Raw genomic sequence first — 14220 nt, forward strand, 5'->3', positions numbered from 1 at the left:
GTTGTTACAAAGTTCTCTCTCTTGCTGAACCCAATTCTATGTTCTTGTAAATCCATGAATTGATCTTAATTATTGCACAAAATAAATATCTTTGACAATTGAGCTATTAGCCCACATATGAATTTTGTAGTTACTGGACACAGTTTTTCTGAGACAAAATCTTGGATGAAATTCAACAATTCTTTCTTTCATTTTCAGGTATGTCAAAATAGATGAATCAAAATGCCTAGCCTCAGTGATTTAAGGAGTTCACTAAACTGACCTATAAATAAAGCAGCTGAAAGAAGTTTGGAACATAACACATAGAAATGTATTTATTTTTCTCCAAGGAGTGAATGAGCCCATGTCCCTGAGGGGCCCAGAGGGCAGGAATCTGCCCTCAGTTTGTGCAGATTAAAGACCACTTTCTCATCTAGAGTGGTAAGTGAGTGTTAATCGGAGGGAAGCGGTGAGTTACATTAAAGGAAGCATTTCCAATTCCAACTATTAAGATACACATGAAAATTGGCAGCTGTGGGTATATTAAGTGAGAGCATACTAGAGTAAATATTACAGAGAGAATGCCACATTCAGTCATGATAGGTGAGACAAATGAGTTCTTAGAATATTCTCTTTTTCAGAAAGACACGGGACCTTGAATTGGAAGAACTTGAAAAAATTAAAAGGCATGGAGACCTTATTGCCCTGAATGTGGTTTCAGGTAGGTGATTTGTTCTAATCTCAGCCAAAGTCTGAGCCCATTGCAGAGAAGGCAGCATGCTGGTGGCAGAAGGAGGGACATGGAGAGAGGAAGGCGTGGAAAACATTGATCCAAGCGAAAATGGCCCTGGGAAGAAAGGCAGAGGTGTTTTTGTTTGTTTGTTTGTTTTATTATTTTTTTTATTAATCTTTTATTTGAGTAGTTGTTACACAATGTCACATTGGCTTCAGTTGTACAACATACTGATTCAACTTCTTTATATGTTATGCTCACCACAAGTGTAGCCACCATCTGCACCCTACAACACTGGAGGTTCTTGATTTCCTCCAGTTGGGAACAACTGTGAGCATGGACAGCAGCAGTGACAGAATGGGCTCCAGCTCCTGAATCAGCAGGCAGCACGGAGGGAATGGCTTGTAATCTCAGCACCTGAGCTCTGTGTAAGTACAAAATGCAAACACCAGCTGAGCACCAAGTGATCAGATAACCACATGTACAAAGGAAGAGACAATGGCCAATTTATAATGCAATGTCATTAACTAAGAGAATTCAGAACCCGCAGGAGGATCTTGTTCTGGCACATTCCCAGAATCTAAGTTGATTGATTTTTTTTTTAACTTTTATTTATTTATTTATTTATTTATTTATTTATAATTTTTTTATTCTTATGTTAATCCCCATACATCATTAGTTTTAGATGAAGTGTTCCATGATTCATTGTTTGTGCATAACACCCAGTGCTCCATGCAGAATGTGCCCTCCTCAGTACCCACCACCAGTCTAACCCATCCTCCCACCCCCCTCCCCTCTAGAACCCTCAGTTTGTTTTTCAGAGTCCATCGTCTCTCATGGTTCGTCTACCCCTCCGATTTCCCCCGCTTCATTCTTCCCCTCCCGCTACCTTCTTCTTCTTCTTTTTTTTTTTCTTAACATATATTGCAGTATTTGTTTCAGAGGTACAGATCTGAGATTCAACAGTCTTGCACAATTCACAGCGCTTACCACATGAGTCATTTTGTTTAATGTATTATATGTGGTATGGGTAATAATGTCTTAATGATGATTCAAATTCAAACTTACTTGTCATAAAGAAAGATCATGTTTGAAGAAAATAATGATTAGAGGGCCACAGGTAGTAATTACTTTGAGAAAAAGTGATGCTTCCATCTGTAAAATCTTCCATCCTTATAGAAATTTATTTGACATAGCCCCATAGCATTTCCTTAAGCTTACTTTTGATTGGACAAAGCTAAAGTAGGCTTTCTTTATTGATTCATTTGTTTTAATAAATTGGCATCTAAAAAATTCATAAGCAACCTGTAACAAAACCTAACTGAATTTTTGTTGAGCTGTTTTTATTTATTTTTTAAAATTATTTATTTATTTATTTTATTATGTTACGTTAATCACCATACATTATATCATTAGTTTTTGATGTAGTGTTCCATGATTCATTGTTTGCGTATAATACCCAGTGCTCCATTCAGTACGTGCCTGCTTTAATACCCATCACAGGACTAACCCATCCCCCCAACCCCCCTCCTCTCTAGAACTCTCAGTTTGTTTCTCAGAGTCTATAGTCTCTCATGGTTCATCCCCCCTTTGACTTCCACCCCCTTCATTTTTCCCTCCCTGCTATCTTCTTCTTCTTCTTCTTCTTTTTTTTAACATATAATGTATTGTTCCAGAGGTACAGGTCTGTGATTCAACAGTCTTACACAATTCACAGTGCTCACCATAGCACATACCCTCCCTAATGCCTATCACCCAGCCACCCCATCCCTCCCACCCCCCACCACTCCAGCAACGCTTGGTTTGTTTCCTAAGATTAAGAATATCTCATATCAGTGAGATCATATGATACACGTCTTTCTCTGATTGACTTATTTCACTCAGCATAATATCCTCCAGTTCCATCCATGTCGTTGCAAATGGCATTATTTCATTCCTTTTGATGGCTGCATAATATTCCATTATATATATATATATATCTCACATCTTCTTTATCCATTCATCTGTTGATGGACATCTTGGCTCTTTCCATAGTTTGGCTATTATGCACATTGCTTGTTGAGTTCTTTTTAAAATAAGATTCCTCTATCTTAGGATTCTCAACACCGGCTTAACTCCTTTATAGACAGACCAAAAAAAGGAAAGTTCTTGGTGCTTTACTTTGAGGAAAAATGTCTTAATTTTGAATATGTAAGAAAAAGAGTGTAATGCATATTTTATCTTATTGCATATACATACAGCTATTACTTGGGTTTCTTTGTGAACTTCACAGCTGGAGTTACAGACTGATGATCATTTCATGTACCATCCTAATATCCATGGCAGTTATTCAAATGAGTTATTTAACTGACAAATATATTCAGACTTTAGAATAGGTTATGTGTTCATTCTCTTAGTGTTCAAGGGTAATGCAAAGCTCAATGCCAATTAGTCTAGAAGTTTCTTGGAGGGGTGAACAGGGGCAGGAACTACTCTTATTTCTCACAAGGCTGAGCTTATTGTGAGACTTTAAATGAAAAACAAAATAGGGGCACCTGGGTACTCAGTCAGTTAAACATCTGGCTGTTGATTTTGGCTCAGGTCACAATCTCAGGGTTGTGAGATTGAGCTCTGCATCAACTCCATCCAACATGGAGTCTGCTTGAGAAACTCTCTCCCTCTCCCTCTGCCCCTCCCCCCTCACTAAAATCTTAGAAAGAAATAAAAACAAAATAATGGGTTGTAGAAAATTAATCTCTAATTTCTATTTTTAAGATTTTATTTGAGAGAGAGCGAGCACGAGTGAGAGAGCACAAGCAGGGGGAGTGGCAGAGGGAGAGGGAGAAATGGGTTCCCACTGAACAGGGAGCCCAATGTGGGGCTTTATCTCAGGACCGTGGATCATGACCTGAGCTGAAGGCAGCTGCTTAACTGTTTGAGCCACCCAGGCACCCCTAATCTCTAATTTCTAACCTAGTTGTTGAGCAAATTATTTGAGGTTTATTGGTCTCTCCTTACCCAACGTTGATATAGTAGTTACTTAATTATACCACCATCATAAACAAAAGCAATCATTTATGGTATGCTTTTCTAAATTAAAAAGCACAAGGCAATACCCCCCACCCTAAACACACACATGCACACACACACACACACATTCCAAATAGCAGCTATCTGAATCTGAATCTCTCCACGTATCCTTCAAAGAGCACACAGGACAATGAGGATTTCAAGAGTCACCTATAAACCTTATCTACAACAAAACAAGGAGACAAAGAATAATATAAACTGTAAATGTAATTGGGAAAAGCATTCTGAACAGCGAGCCAGGCTCAGCATCCAGGCTGCAGCAAGGGTTAAATGTCAGAGAAAGATCACAGCGTGGTGTGGCAGTGGTGGAGAACGAAAACATTTCCTCACCCTCTTAGGGTGCTGGCTGCATCGGAAAATTAATTTGACAGAGGCAGCTTAACAGGAGAAAAGTGTACACATTTCTTTGATATAAGTTTGAAATCACAGAGCAGCCTTCAAAAGAAATGAAAAGCCAAGGAAACAGAGCTGTGTATTTTTATTTTAGGTCTGAGGAAGACTGGATGGTCATGGAGGAATATGATAGGTTAAGGAGAATGAAGTTAAGTGTAGTAAATGGGTGTCCTTTTGTCTTGGGAGATAATGATGTTCCTTTCCTTTGGGTACCCTCCAGGTACACGGAGAGCACCTCTCATGTGAAGACTCTGTGACCTGTTTCAGAGACGAGGGGTGAGGGGTGTGGAGGTCAGAGTGACCTTCCTGCTTCTGCCTGTTTCTCAAAGTCCCTCAGCTTAAAATACGCAATAGGCCAGTATGCCATATTTGGGGGTAGTATGTCCTGAACTTTCCCCATCATAGTGGTGGAATGAGAAGGCACCTCCAGGAGAAGAAGGGCCTCTCTCTCCTTTTTTTTTTTTTTTAAGATTTTATTTATTTATTCATGAGAGACAGAGAGAGAGAGAGAGAGAGAGGCAGAGGGAGAAGCAGGCTCCCAAGGAGCAGGGAGCCTGATGTGGGACTCGATCCCAGGACTCTGGGATCATGACCTGAGCCAAAGGCAGACGCTTAACCATCTGAGCCACCCAGGCGCCCCATGGAGGGCCTCTCTTGAGTAGGCCGATGTTGAGACTAGGTCTGAGACCTTGGGGATCAAAGCCCTGGCTAATGTGGGATTAAAATGCCTCTGGCCTTCCCCTTGCTTGTGCTCTCTCTCGCTCTCTCTCTAATAAATAAATAAAATCTAGAAGAAGGAGAAGCAGCTTAAAATTCATCAGCCTGGAGGTGTTAGTCTTCCGGGGAAGAGGGAGCCAACAGGGAGGCCCGAGGGGGAAGGAAAGAAATGTAGCAAAAGGCTATGTTATCGGAAGAAAAGAATATTTCTTATCACAGGGCACTTTGATGACCCTACAAATTAGAAGACAATGAAGAAGCAGACCCCACTTCCAAAGGGAAAAAAAAAAAAGAAAGAAAAGAAAAATACTTAAACATTATAAGAAATGGGCTAAAACGAAAGTGAGGAAGAGTATAAGACACTGCAGAAAAACACTTAATAGATTTGAATAATAAGGAAGATACTCCTTGTTCAGGGATACAACAGTACAACATTATAAACCTGCCCATTCTTCCGAATCAACATACAAACTGAATACAATCAAAATAAAAATACCAATGAGTTTGGTTTATTTTTCCCTTGGGCTAGACATTTGATTCTAAAATGTATATAGATTCTTAAAAAATATGGCATAATAGCCAAGGAAACTCTGAAAAGAAAGTAAAGGGGTCTTCACCCTATGAAATATTATAATATTCCATCAAGCTTCTGCAGTTAAAGCAATGTGGAAATGTTCCTTGAGCAGACAGACCAGTGGAACAGAGTAGAAAGTCCAGAAATAGATTCAACTATATGGAACATTTGTATGTGATAAAGGATGCATCTCAAATCATTGGGAAAATCTTGAACTTTCTCATAAATTGTGTTAAGACACCTAGATTCATTGATGAGAAAGTAAAATTGGATTTATACTTCACATAAGAAGAAACCCCAAATGATCAGTGATCTAAAGGTAACATTGAAACCATGTAAATGTTCTATTTGGAACATAATCTTGGAGGGAAGAAAAATTCAAAATCCAGATACCATAAAAGATTGATAAAATCAACTCTGTGTATGGGTGTGAGCATGTGTTTCAATGTAGCGAATAGAACAGAATTAACCATCAAAGCTAAAATAAAATAACATGCTTTTCACCTGAAGAATCTTTTTGTTAACCAAAATGTTTTACCTATTTTCAGGTGAGTAAAAACAGGGCAATATCCAGATGGAACTTCGTGAAATTTATAAATCTCAGGGCAAAAAGCACATCCTCAAGTATTCAGGCAGAAAAAGTCAATTTACTTAAAATAAAGAAAAATAATCTTTGTCTCAGACTTTTCCATGGTAATGAACATCAGATAGAAACAAGAGTGCCATTTACAGAGATTTAAAGCAGAAAGGTTGTAACCAGGATTCTAGACTAAACAAGTTTTCCTTCATCTGTAAAAGCAAAAACAAATAGTCAAGGCTTTAAAAAGTAGTTCATTTCTGTGCTGCGCCCTTCCTTAACAACAAAACAAAACGACAAACTTCCCATGCTGAATATGTATTGCATCAAAGCAAAGCAAAAAACTTGAGAATGTGGAAATTACAGCAGGTAAGTTAGATAACATTCAGATATTTTTTTAAAAATTGTAATAATTGGGCGCCTGGGTGGCTCAGATGGTTAAGTGTCTGTCTTCAGCTCAGGTCATGATCCCAGGATCCTGGGATGGAGTCCAGCATCAGGCACCCTGCTCAGCGGGGAGCCTGCTTCTCCCTCTCCTGCTCCCCCTGCTTGTGTGCTCTCTCTCTCTCTCTGTGTCAAATAAATAAAATCTTTAAAAATAAATAAATAAATAAATATTGTAATAATTATTTTAAAAAGTTGAAGACATAGTGCATATATTTTTTGGAAGGTTTTTTTTTTAAATTTTGTTTTATGATGTTATGTTAGTCACCATACATTACATCTAGTTTTTGATGTAGTGCTCCACGATTCATTGTTTGCGTATAACACCCAGTGCTCCATTCAAATATGTGCCCTCCTTAATACCCATCACCAGGATAACCCATCCCCCCACACCCCTCCCCTCTAAAACCCTCAGTTTGTTTCTCAGAGTCCATAGTCTCTCATGGTTTGTCTCCCCCTCTGATTCCCCCAGCTTCATTTTTCCCTTCCTACTATCTTCTTTTTTTTCTTTTAACATATAATGTATTATTTGTTTCAGAGGTACAGGTCTGTGATTCATCAGTCTTAACACAATTCACAGTGCTCACCATAGCACATACCCTCCCCAGTGTCTATCACCCTGCCACCCCATCCCTCCCACCCCCCACCACTTCAGCAGCCCTCAATTTGTTTCCTGAGATTAAGATTTCCTCATATCAGTGAGATCATATGATACTTGTCTTTCTCTGATTTACTTATTTTGCTTAGCATAATACCCTCTAGTTCCATCCACATCATTGCAAATGGCAAGATTTTGCATTTTTTGATGGCTGCATAATATTCCATTGTGTATATATACCACATCTTCTTTATCCATTCATCTGTTGATGGACATCTTGACTCTTTCCATAGTTTGGCTATTGTGGACATTGGGGTAGTGCATATATTTTTTAAATGTTCCTAAAAGTGAAAGGGACCTCTGTCTCTCTACCCCCTCTCACACACACACCTTTAAATTCCAGATTATTGGCAACCAAAATTAAGAATTAGATGGAGGAAAAGAGCAAGAAATACGAAGCTGCTAATTTTCTAATTTTACATCAAGAAGTATCAGTAGAAACTTTCTTTGGCAATAGTAATGAAATCAATATTGTTGCAAGTGCATGTTTTAAGATTCAAAGAAACTTATCAGATAATTAAAAGTATATGTATACACCATTCTAATTGTTAGAGATTAAAAAACATTAAAAATAATCAATTTATTTAAAAAAGAGAGAAAACAAGAACAAAAGCGCAGGCCAACAAGAAAACAAAGATAAAAAATGTCAAATCCAATTGGCACCAAAATTTGATTTCCTCACCTATAATGTGGGTTACTTAAAACCTAATTTATAGGTTAATCTTGGGGATGAATAGGATAATGCTCAAAAAGTACTTAGCAGTACCTGGCTCACAAAGTTCAATGCTCTTGCTGCTGCTGATTATTACTATTATTACTATTAATCATCATCATTAACAATTATATATATGTATATATATATATATATATATATATATCACCTACAAAAATAAATTTAAATGGATGTAATTTGATAAACTATTTTAATCTTTTTTATTAAAAGAAAAAGATTAATGCTATAAGTAAAATAAGAGAATTGAAAGTTAAAGCATGTGAAAAGATATATCAAAGAAACACAAACCAAAGAAAGCACAACAATGGAGAATCCAAGGTGAAGAGGCATGGAACATTGCAAAGATGATCATTTTATATGCACAAGGGAAAAATCACAGTGAAGATAAAATTGTCATGAAATTTAATGCATTAAAAGTGTATCTCTAAAATAAATAACATAAAAACATTTGGAAATGCAAGAAATAAGGGAATTTTAAACATGTTATCCTCAATAATCATAAATCAAAAGACCAAAATAGAAAGTCTATAGAGGATTTTAATGATGTAATTAATAAGATCTAATTAATATATGTTAAACATTTTACCTTACAAAGATTTTGATGTGGAAATTTTTTCAGTGCAATAAGAATGGTTTTATTAAAGCATGGGGATAGGACCCATGGGCAGAAAGAGCTGGTCTGTACTTGTGTGGGGTGACTGATTATATACTTTCAAGTTGGGAGGGGGTCAGGGATATAGCATAAGTCTCTAAGGACTTTTGGAAGCAAGGTTTCCAGGACCCTGAGGGAGCTAGCTATTGTTGGGAAAAGGTCATGTATTACTGTCTAATAAAACCTTAGTCATGAGACCCTTGAGATGTATATCAGTGGGCCATATGTTTGGAGGATGATTGCTAACAAAGATCTTGGGGGGTAGAGATAAAAGAAGTTTCCAAAGGAATTGTTAATATGTTAAGGAAGACTTACAGAATTTTGGGGGTTGAGACAATGTTAAACTAAGATTACCTTTTGCCTTTAAGAAAGTGTCAACACTGAAGCAGCTGAGGTCTCAGAGGAAGGTCACTCTGCTTGTTTCAAGGACTAGTTAATGGGCTGTGGTAAGGAAATTTAATTTTTTCCTTTTGCCTTTGTTACCCACATCGGATGAAATATACCCTTCTAAGTTTTTGGAAAATATTAACTGAATCACATATTTCATATAGTTTATAAGATTTTCATAATATTTGATTTGTACATGACAGTCTCTCACAACAATGCGATAAAAATAAAAACTAATGCTGGTAAAACATTTAAAAGAATCCAATCACTTGAGACTAAAAAGCAAACTTTTCAAACATTAGCTCACTAGGAAATGAAAGTTACTAACTATAAACCATTTATAAATAACCTGACAAACCCTATGTTAAAATTATGTGCCAAGACAATTCAATGGAGGAAAGAATAGTCTTTTTAACAAATGGTGCTGGGACAACTAGATGTCCACATGAAAAAGAATAAAGTTGAAGTCTTCTCGCATATTACATACAAAACATAGTCAATGTGGATCGGCACCAAAATGGAGGAGCCAAAACTATAAAACTTGCAGAAGAAAACCTAAGTGTAAATTTTCATGACTTTGGATTTGGCAACGATTGCTTAGATGGGACACCAAAAGCATAAGCAACAACAACAGAAGATAGATAAACTGGGCATGATCAAAATGAAACACTTTTGTGCTTCTAAGCACACCATCAAGAAAGTGGGGGGAAAACTCCCACAGAATGGGAGAAAATTTTGCATATACTATATCTTATAAGGGACTTGTATCTGGAATGGATAAAGAAAATTACACACACACACACACACACACACACACATGCATGCATGATGGTATGTTATTTGGCCACAAAAAAAAGAAGGAAATCCTGACATTTGCAACAACATAGATGGACCTTGAGGGAATTTGCTCAGTGAAGTAAGTCAGACAGAGAAAGACAAGTACCCCATGATTTCATATATATATATATATCAACCCCTTATGTAGTACACCTAAGACTAATGCAATGTTATATGTCAATCATATCTCATTAAGAAATTATCATTGAAGGGTACCAAAATATGCCACCCCAAAATATACCCCTTTAGCATAGGGACTATTTTGAACTAAAGGCCATTGAGAACAAGCAGACACAGGAAAAGCTCTAAAAACAGGGTACAGGTTTGTCTTTTGTAAAGGAAATCTACATTTGTAGAGGTGGGTCTCTCTCCTGTATCTGGAAGAGGTGGACACTTAAGAACAAAGAAGGCACCAACTTAAATGTACAGAACAAGTCTTACTAAGCAACTCTTGTTTACCATACTTCTCCTGGCCACTTTCCCACAAATTGCCTCCCTGACCAGAAAATTCCCAAACCCCTTTTCTGTATTTAAGCCCAAGATCTAACCACCTCTTTGGGTACTGAGTGCTCCCACATGCCCTTAAACTTCTGTGTGTTCTCATGTTCATCTGCCTGTGGCTAGTCTAATGCACAAGCCCCTGCTGGAGAACCTAGAATGGGTAGAGGAGGAGAAATTTCTCCCTTACATCAGGAAAGGGGAAAGCTGCTGAGTTCATAGATTAATAAATCTGAAAGCTAGTTATATAAATAAGAGAAACTCAACAACAGACATGCATTCACTTTTAATTTTTACTATTTTGATTAAATAAATTTGATTCAAATAAAGATACACAAATGTGGGAGTAAAAACATGATGTGAGTACAGACTCAGGGGAAACTATACAAGTAAGGATAACTTTAAAATACATATTCAATAAATAAATTTGATATTTTTATGAAAAGCATCATTTTCTGGCCAAGTATAAATTATAAAACTTTACTTAAAAAGAAGCAGAAAACCTGAATAATCCAATGACTATGCACGCTACTGAAAGGATTTTTCAGAAACTTTTAAACCACTTCAAAATTTTTCAAGGTCAAGTGGTTTCATACAAAATAATTTCTACTGTATATAATAGAGCACAGATGCCTAATCTATAGTTTTATTTAAATCTCAATTTATTTTCATGAACTTATATTAACTTGGTACCAGTGCTTGAGAAAGACAGCACCAAAACCACTCAACTTAAAAAAAATAGCATATGAGACACTCTCACTTATGAATATAGGTGCAAAAATTCTAAATGAAATTTCAACAAATCAATTTCAGTGCTAAATAAAAATGAGAACATACCACACGATCAAACAGAATTATTCCAGGAATGTAAGGACAACTCTGCACTAGGAAATCTATCAATTTAATGTATCAGATCTGCAGTTGAAGGAAAATCTACACAATTATTTCTACTGAAAATGCATTAAAAATGATGATACTTTTTAAAAAAAATTAATAGGCTTTATTTTTTAGAACTGTTTTAGGTATGCCCCCCCCCAAAAAAAATTAGTGAAAAGTACAGAGCTTCCATATACTCTCTCTTCTTGCAGTCTCCTCTACAATTAACATCTTACATTAGGGTGGTACATTTGTTACAAGTGATGAGCCAATGTTGATACATTGTTATTAACTCAAGTCCATAGTTCACATTAGGATTCACTCCTGGTGTTGTACCTTCTGTGGGTGTGAACAAATGTATAATGCCCCCTATCCACCATTATAGCACCCTACAGAAGATTTCACTGTCCTAAAACTCCCCTGTGCTCCACTTATTCATCTTTCCCTCCTCCCAAGCCCCTGATCCATTGACTATCTTCATAGTTTTGAATTTTCCAGGAAGCAGAATATGCGGCCCCAAAAATATGACTGAAGGACTCCAGGACATGCCACCCTAACATATGCTGCTTTGGTACACTGATTACTTTGACCTGAAAGCACTGGAAAACAGCAGATGCAGGAGGACTCTGATCTCCCTCATCTGCCTTAAGTCAGACCCTCCAAAAGGAACTAGGTCATCATCAATCCCCTCCTGGGAGTGTCTTCAGCAAGGAAGATGGATTCTTAGTACAGGAGATGAGACTAAAAGTCGGCATCGCATCCAGACACACTCTGTCCCAAACCGTCAGACTCCCCATCGAGTCTTCTGAGGGCCCCTTCTGCTTTCCTAAAACCATTTTCTCTCCCCTAAGAAGCCTGCAACTTCCCTTTTCCTTATTAAGATGGCATTTATTCCTGAGTTCTAAGCCACCTCAGACAGTTAGTCATTTTCCCCCATGAAACTTCCACGTATACATGAGGCAGAAATGTTAATAAACTTCTTTTTGTTCTTCTCTTGTTAGTCTGTCTTTTATTACAGGAGTCTTAGCTAAGAACTCAGAAGGTAGAGGGAAAATTATTTTTCTTTCCCTACAGTAGGACTCATAGAGTATGTAGCTTTTCAGATTGGTGTTTTTTACTTAGCAACATGTATTTAAGGTTCTTCTATGTCTTTTCATGGTTTATAGTTTTGTGGGGGTTTTTGCAGTTTTAAATAAGCTGCTGTTATGAATAAACATTCACGTGGAGGTTTCGGTCTGAATGTAGATTTTTCAACTCATTTCGGTAAATACCAAGGAGCATGATTACTAGGTCATATAGTAAAAGCATATTTAATTTTGAAAGAAACCATCAAACCAACTCCCAAAGTCACTCTACAATTCTGTACTCACACCAGAAATGAATAGGAGTTTCTTTTGCTCCATAGCCCACATCTGGTGTTGTCAGTGTCCTGCATTTTGGCCATTCTAGTAGGTGTATAGTGCTATCTCCTTGTTTTAATTTGCAATTCCATAATCATGTTGAGCATCTTTTTTCACATGCTTATTTGCCATCTGTATATCTTATTTGGTAAAGTATCTGTTCAGCTCTTCTGCCTATTTTTAAATTGTTTGTTTTCTTATGTTAACTTTTAAGAGTTCGTTGTATATTTTAGATACCAGTCCTCTATCTAATATGTACCTTGAAAAAACTTTCCTTTGAAAGAGGCTTGTTTGCTCATTCCCCTAGGAGTGTCATTTGTAGAACAGAAGTTTCTAATTTTAATGGAATGCACTTATTAATTTTTTCTTTTACTGATTGTGCTTTTAGATCTAAGAAGTCATAGCCCCTGGCTGGCTTAGTTGGTAGAGCATGAGACTCTTGCTCTTGGTTGTGAGTTCAAGCCCCATGTTGGGTGTAGAAATTACTTAAAAATAGATCTAAGACGTCATTGCTAAACCCAAGGTCATCTAGGTTTTTCTCCTATATTAGCTTCTTGGAGTTTTATAAAATATGTTTTTTAATTAGAAAAAATAGAGACTCTGAATAAGTCAAGGTCCCCACCAGATTATTTAATCGAGACTTTAGTGAAGGGACAACTTGAAACAAGCTTGGCAAAGCTAAGGAAACATACAAGGGGTGGTGAGACACCTAAAGATAGCACCCATGGTAAGCTATTACCACTCCTAGGGCAGATAGGGAAAGGGAAGAGGTAGGGCTGGCACCTAAGCAATGGTAAAGGGGCTATTACTGGGGACTCAACTACTACTAAAGATTTCACTTTGGGGCAGGGAGAGAGCCAAGGAAGAACTCTTCTCCTTCCCTTCCAATGTCATGTCAGTGACCCTAGTTGGCCAAACCCAATAGAAGGCAGCCAGCAAATGAGGCTAGGGAGTACAGTCTCCAGAAGTTGCCCTCGTGAAGCACAGAGCTGAGCAGAGACAGGTGGGAAGTCCATGTGGGAGAGGGCACATGAAGAATAAGGACCATGAGCTCTTTGCATGACAGAAAAAATACATGAGTCACACTTTGACTATTATGGACCAAGGTTCAAAGCTGAACTTTATGACCAAGGTGAGTGAACACCTCCATTTCTTTATGTTTAACTGGGAATAACAATAACCCTGCATTATAAATACTGAGATGACTATATTAAATGTCTACTATATAAAGTATTGATGAGTACCCAATATATACTAGCAACTGCTGCAACTATTACTACTATTACTAGGGTAGTCATTTTGATTGGAGGGAGAGGAGAAACAGGCAGCAAAACCAGAAATGTAAGCATTATCTCTTAATAGAAGACATACATGAAATTAACAGCCAAAGCCATACCTGGCAATGAGATATTAACATGCCCCACCAAAACCAAGAACCAGGGAGGGATGTTTTCTATCACTATTATCATCTAATGTTCTAGAATTTTAGCCAACACAGCAAGATATGTAACACTGGAAAGAGAAGAAATTTACCTTTTTATTACTTTTAGATAATGATGATTCTCTATCTAGAAAGATCCCAACACCCAAATTTTATAATTAAGTGGCTAGACACATAATGAATTTATAAAGCATAAATGGCTTTTCTAAAATTCAGAAAAAAAGTTATTATATTTAATGGAAATAAATTCCC

The 14220-nt window shown here is 37.1% G+C and overlaps 1 long non-coding RNA gene across 1 annotated transcript; it reads left to right on the forward strand.

The window, feature by feature from the left end:
- The first annotated feature begins 212 nt into the window (after nt 1-212).
- LOC135362460 (uncharacterized) lies at nt 213-12078 on the forward strand. Its single transcript, XR_010407215.1, has 3 exons — nt 213-420; nt 621-1140; nt 11626-12078. It is a non-coding gene; the product is annotated as an uncharacterized LOC135362460 (long non-coding RNA).
- The last annotated feature ends 2142 nt before the right edge of the window (nt 12079-14220 follow it).

The sequence above is a fragment of the Mirounga angustirostris genome, unplaced genomic scaffold, assembly GCF_029215605.1.
Source record: "Mirounga angustirostris isolate CCGP_5_RB_7025 unplaced genomic scaffold, mMirAng1.0.hap1 SCAF_14, whole genome shotgun sequence".
Lineage (NCBI taxonomy): Eukaryota > Metazoa > Chordata > Mammalia > Carnivora > Phocidae > Mirounga > Mirounga angustirostris.